The following is a 7,255-nucleotide window of genomic DNA, read 5'->3' on the forward strand; positions in this document are numbered from 1 at the left end:
AAGGTGAGAATATTGCTCAATATTGCTCTAGGATAAAAGATGTTGTTAATGCAATAAAAGGAGCTACTGGAAAAATAGATGATGATACCATAATAAGAAAAGTTCTAAGAACATTGATGCCTATTTATGCTATTAGAATTTTTGCAATACAAGAACTGAGATGTATGCAAGGGAATGATCTATCTCTTGAAGGTTTGGTAGGTAGGCTCACTACTTTTGAGCTATCTAATTTTGATAATTAAAAATCTGAAAATGTTGAATCTTGTTTGAAAGCTAAGCTATCATTGAAGGAACCTAATGAGAAGAAGAAGAAAAAGATGAAATATGTGTCTAGTGATAGTGATATAGATAAGGAAGATGTAGCACAACTTGGAGCACTATTAGCAAGGATATTTCACAGAGGTAAGAGAAAGTTTAAAGGTAAGTTATCTATCATGTGTTTCAATTGCAATGAAGTTGGTCATATTGCTACTAGATGTCCAGATAAGAAGAATTACAAAAGTGGAGACAAGTACAAAATTAGCAGAGATGAAGACAACAAAGATTATAAAGACAAAGGCAAGAATTCTTTCTACATTGCTAAAGAAGAAACAAAAGATGGATCTGATGATGATGAAGTGGTGTATGTTATAATGAAGGATGAATCTGATGAAGATGAGGCAATTGCACTAGTGTCTTGTGTGAAAAAGAATGATAGATGGATCATTGATAGTGGGTGTTCACATGACATGACTAGAGATGAAAGTAAGTTCATTAACTTGAATTATTATGATAGAAATAGTGTAAGGTTTGGTAATGACGCACCATGTCTGATAAAAGAAAAAGGTTCTATCAAGCTCACAGAAAAGATTTTATGCAACAATACTTACTATGTTGAAGGAATTAACTATAATTTGTTGAGTGTGTCACAACTAAATAATTCGAGTTGTAAACTTGAGTTTGAAAAAAAGATTGCTAAGATATACGACACTGATGGAAAACTGATTGAAAAGGTGATCAAACTAGAGGTAGTCCATTCTACCTTGATATAAAGGATGCTACTTGTTTAATTACAAAATTTGATGATGTGTGGCTATGGTACAAGAGGTCATGTCATGCTAATTTTGATAACTTGGTTAGTATTAGTAACATGAAAATAATTAGAGGTTTGCCTAAGTTGAAGATGCCTGACAATATAATTTGCAAACAATGTCAGTTCGGCAAATAAAAAACTCAAGTTTTAAGGGTAAGACTCATACCTCTAAAGGAATATTAGAAATTATTCATACTGACCTGTGTGGACCAATTGAAGTGAAAAACTACGAAGGAGATAAGTACATTATGCTTTTTGTTGATGATTATTCTAGAATGATGACAATTATGCTTCTAAAATAGAAATTTGATACTTTCTAAATGTTTAAGTGGTACTTAGCAAGAGTTGAGAAAGAAATAGGTAAAAGTCCGAAATGTTTGAGATCTACCGAAGGAGGAGAATTTACATCAAATGAGTTTAAGATGTTTTGTAATGATAGAGGAATCAAAAGATAGACATTTTCTCCTAGGACCCCTCCACAAAATGGAATTGCTAAAAGGAGGAACAAATCTGTAATGGACCATGCAAGGACACTCATGATGGAGAAAAATGTTGCTTTGAAATATTGGAGAGAAGTTAGAAGTACAACTGTCTACACCTTGAACCATGTACAAGTCAAGAAAGGTACTCATTCAACACCTTTTGAAATATGGTATGGATACTACCCATTATAAAATATTTTAATGTATTTGGAAGCAAGTGTTATATTCTCAAAGATTTCAGGAATGGTAAAATAGATGCAAAAAGTGAAAAGGTATATTCCTTGGTTATTCCACAAGAAGTAAACTTATAAGTGTTTAAATACTAACACTAACAAAGTTTTGGAAAGTGCAAATGTGAAATTTGATGAATATACAGATGTATATGAGGCTGAATCTATGAAGGAACCAGAAGAATACAAATTGTTTGTATACTTTTATGAAGGTATGACTGCTGATGAAGATGTTGTAAATCAAGTTGCAATATTGTTGGTGTAAATAAGTATTTACTTATTACACTTACTTAATTTTACTTAGGTTAATGCATTATTTATTTATTTTGCATTATTTAATTATTATTTTAGGTGAGACACTTAGGAGTTTGTGTACTCTTATTGAGTTACACAACTCTAATTATGCACATGGTGTCTACAACATAGGAGTATGCATCATTCACTGAGTTCTCATGATGACAACACAGTTATCCGCACCCTCATTTAGCACATGTTGTCTACACCACTGATTTGCATGCTACACCATTGTAGGCTTATCCTCACATCATCACACCTAATCCCATGCTTAATGAAGGATAATCCATATCTAGTGGACATGTGCCTGGTTGTATGACATATCATGATGCTAACTTCTATGCATTCTAGAAGCTCTCCGAAGGCCTTTATATTCAGGCACTCCTAGTGTACTCTCATCTAGTTATTGAATGAATATCGTCATTCTGCTCATACTCTGTCTATTTTGGTCTACTATGTGCTTTTGTTGAGTTCTTTAGTTCTTGGATAAATTCTGGCCTAAGAAAAATTCTTGCATGGGATCAGAGCTAAGGGAGATTCTCTTCATGTAGCCATTCGAGACTGTTCATGCTTTAGCACCTCAACACAAATTTGGAGGATCTGCAAAAATTGGGAGAGTCTAATGTCAGATTTGACCTCACTGTTGCGTTTGGAGCATCAATTCAGTGCAGATCAACTATAAATTTATCTATATTAGGTGAAAGTTGATCATGAGGAAATTTTTTTTTGCAAATCGAAACTCGGAGGCCCCGATTTGCAATTGGGTATGATCATTTTATTTGATCTGATTGTTTGATTTTTGGATCTGTATTCAATTTCTTCTCTACAATTTATTTCCATATCTGGTATTTATGGAATTATTTTTTGAAAATTTTCTAGGGCAGAGAATTTTTTTGGCCAAATCGAGCAGTGACACCCCAGCTCAGTGCTTTATATTTTGGTGGATTATTGTAATATTTTGCAAGTTTTATTATTTGTATTGCGGGCCTCTACATACATCACGGGTCATACTTGCACCTTCAATGATCAGACCATTAAAATCAGACCCCGCTCAACAAACCGATGACCATTTCAATTTCCATCAGAACCCAACAATGACCTTTCTCAGACCGGCCCTGACTTCAATTTGGCGTGACTATCACAACCACCGATGAGCTTCTCTTTCATATTGCTGCCGGTGGACTCTCCTATAAAAATAGTTTGCAGACCCTATAACCCATGAATGTGGGATTATTACATGCAAATCTGGCGGTCACTTTTCCCAGTCCTAGCAGCCAAAAAATGAAGTTTACGGCAGCATTCCAACATCGCACAATGAATCTGATAATGCATAGGGTCTGGCACACGGCGAGCAGTGGACAAAGCTACCCTAGACACATGTCATCCTTTAATTAGCTGACTGCCACATCGACGGCTGAGTCATCTACCCAGTCAATGCCATATAGGTCACCACATCAGTGTATGGATGAGTACATTCACTGAGTCTATACAAATTCGTACAGTACAGATTCCACGTCGACTGCCACATCAGCGAGTGGGCCAGATTTTTACTGATGTCATCAATTCATTATCTTAAATTTGACACCAGTCTGGATGTCATTCTAGGGCAACATAGAACTTCTACAATGGTCATATGATCATCAAATTTAATCCTATGATTCATTGATGCAAGGCCTCTCTAGAATCATTTTCATTTTTGCAGTCCAACTTCGAAAGGCCATAACTTGGACATCCAAACTCCAAATCAAGTGCAATTTATTTTGAAATTTGGTAGAATTTGATAAATTTTTATTGGTCAGCTATTTTTTGGTATTGGTCCATAGATTTTTTAGAAATTGCATTTTTTTGGCGACTGTACCTGAATAATCCTACATTTTGCAACTTCAAATGCTCCGTACGGGCACATCTGGAGTCAAAAATAGGTTTCATTTTTTTTGAAAGTGCATATTTTTTCATCTACTTTCCAGATCTAGTATCAAATTGTAGAGTTGTGTGGAAAAAATTGTCACTTTCAGCATAGGGCCTTTCTTTGCTTTGTAATGCTTAAGAATTGTAGCACATTGTAAAGTTTTAAATTTGTACTTTATTAAGAGGTTGTAATAGGAAAAATGAGAAGTCCACAAAGGAAAAAATTAGCAAGTGGCCCATTGTAATTGCACTACTGATAAAGTGCCCAAAGCATCTACTTTGGGGGGGTTTCTTGATTTAGTGAAAAGGGGGGGTGTTCTTGGTGTTGTATTCTCTCTTTTCTGCAATTTTCTTTCATTTTTTGCATTATGGGCAACTTTAAGTTTTCTAAATTAACTCCTCATAACTATGCTTCGTGGTCAATCAAAATGTTGTATCACTTAATGCATAATGGAGTTTCACAATATGTAGATGGTACTCTTTCTAAACCAGCAAGTGAAATTTTAAATTAGGTAGCAATGGATAGGAAAGCCCTAGGTGATATTTGTTTGGAGGTAGATGATAAGATCATGTATCAAATCAAGAAATGTACTACATCTAAGGAAGCTTGGGATACCCTCGAAAGCCTTTATGGTAAAGTGTCCGAAGAGGATGTTTTCAAAATTGAAGATGAGCTTGTCTCCTTAGATCCTAAGTTGTATGACTCCATTCAGGATTTCATCATCAAGGTGAATGAACTGAGGACAAAGCTTACTGATTGTGGGAGTTCAATCAAAGATGACAAATTGATCCATCTCATTCATAACAAGCAGCCATCAGAATATTCCACATTTGTATCTTTTTTTAACACCTCAAAGACTACCTTAGGGTCTACCTACAAGAAAGTCTCTTTTGATGAATATGCTAAACTATTGGATGATGAAGAAAAAAAGTTAAGATCAATGGGGATTAGCAAAACACCTCAGTCCAAAGCATTGGTGGCCAATGAGGGTTCTCAAAATTCAGCTACACAATCTTCAAATAAAGGAAAGGCTAAGAAGAAATGGAAGAGTAAATATGAGGATGCAGAAAAGACACCACCTCAATCCAATCAACAAGGCAAGTCCTTGAATTCCAACAAGAAAGGGCACAACAACAATAAGGAGAAGAAGAAGTGTGCTTATTGCAAGAAAATGGGTCATGAAGAGCATGAGTGCTATCTTAAGAAGATTGATGAATTCACTAAAATCATGAAGACACATAATGTTCCATTGCCTAATGCTTGTAAGGATAAAGGGTCATATTTAGATTACAAGAGCAAAGGGCAACCACTCATGGAAAATTTGAACTCTTCAAAGGAATGGATATTTGACTCAGGTGCTTCATATCACATGTGTTCTTCAAAGGAGGATTTTTCTTCAATGAAGCAGTCCAAGGTACCACACATCTTCATGGGAAATGATAGCAAAATGGAAGTTGAAGGGAAAGGCAACATGGAAATGGAAAATGGAGAGTTTCAAGAGGTTCTCTATGTTCCAAACCTAAGTTTGAATCTCCTATCAATCTACCAAATCACTCACCTTGGAGATGGACATAGAGTTGAGTTCCTTCTAGACTCAGTAAAAGTGCAGAATCTTACAAATAATTCCTTGGTTGCAGTGGGGAAAGTGACTGATCACAAGAGGTTGTACTCTTTCTCTCATTTTGTACCCCAAGTCTTCTTCAAAAGCCTTGCTATCACAATCAAATTCAAACATGAAATTATGGCATGAGCGGTATGGTCAACTTGACTATCACTATCTTCAGCAACTTTGCACAAACCAAATGATGAAAGGTCTACCTCAAATCAACTTTTCTAAGGGTGAATGTTCAACAAATTTAGTGGATATGCATCCAAAGGGGAAGTTACAAAGAGGGAAGTCTTCTAGAGAAACAAGTGTTCTTTAGATGGTTCACATGGTATTAGCAAGTCCTTTTGCATTAAGATAGGGTCGCTACATAATCACCTTAGTCAATGACTTTTCAAAGTTCACTTGGGTCTACTTTCTACATAACAAGAATGAAGTGTTGGACAAGTTTCTAGACTTCAAGACTCATGTTGAATGGAAATCCAGGAAAGCCATCAAAGTACTCCGAATGGACAATGGAAACATGGATGTGAACAGAAGACTTAAGGACTTTTGCAAACAGGAGGGCATTGATCTTCAGACTTCGCTAGCATTTAGTCTGCATAAGACAGATATTGCAGCATTGAGGATCCAAACTCTTAAGTCTATGGAAAGTTGCATGATTCATGCAAAGTCTCTTGATCCATCATTAGAAGTTGAAGTAATCTCTAGTGTCACTCACATTCTTAATTGTTCTCCTCATCCAGCCTTAGATAGCAAAACTCCTTCTGAGGCATGGTGGGGCATAAAACCTATTGCAACATACTTTAGAGTCTTTGGTTGTCCTGCATGGGCAAAGAAATCTTCCAAGGGATGCAAGGCACGGTCATCTTGGCCTTGTACTTTCATTGGTTATGAAGACGGTGTGAAGGCATACATACTTCTAGATCTAGAGACACATCAGATTTTTGTGGAGAAGGATGTATACTTTGAGGAAAGTTCACCAAGCTTGTCCTTTACTCCCCTCCGAACATCATATAGTGTGGATACTAATAGTGACATAATTGATAGTGCTTCAACAGATTTAGACACATGGAGTTCTGTCAATAGATACAATGAGAGGTCACTTCATCAATTTAGTCCACATGCATACATTTCCATAGTGATAGGTCCATAATAGTAGGGTACTTCCAGTCTTCCAGATATAGGTTCAGTGGTAGATTTGGGGGATAGTATTCATGATCTACCTCTTCTTCTTAATGCAGAATTACCTTCTTCAGTTGTCACAAGGGTTCCAGACTATCTTGTTCATTCTCTATATGATCAATCCTCATAGGTTGAGGTGATTGTGGATACTTATGATTAGCAGTTGCAATAGGGTTCTTCATCAGTTGCAGAGACAGACAGTTCTTTGGGATAGGTTCTTCAGCCAGTTGAGCAGGTTTTAGAGACATCACTCATCCATGGGATTCTTTCCACACAAAGCGGAAGCGTCTCATTTGTACCTTTGGCATTATTTATTCCTAAGGGGAGGAACACCATTCTATTGTCTTGGATCAACTTCTTCATTGGAGCAATCATTGTTCGACATTCTTCTTTAGGGGGGGGAGCCCATCCTATCTCTCTTCCTCTTCTCATCATTCTCTTATGTATATACTGGATGTATGTCGTAATGGGGGGGGT

The sequence above is a fragment of the Cupressus sempervirens genome, chromosome 11 (genome assembly GCF_028749045.1).
Source record: "Cupressus sempervirens isolate cs-2001-9-10 chromosome 11, ASM2874904v1, whole genome shotgun sequence".
Lineage (NCBI taxonomy): Eukaryota > Viridiplantae > Streptophyta > Pinopsida > Cupressales > Cupressaceae > Cupressus > Cupressus sempervirens.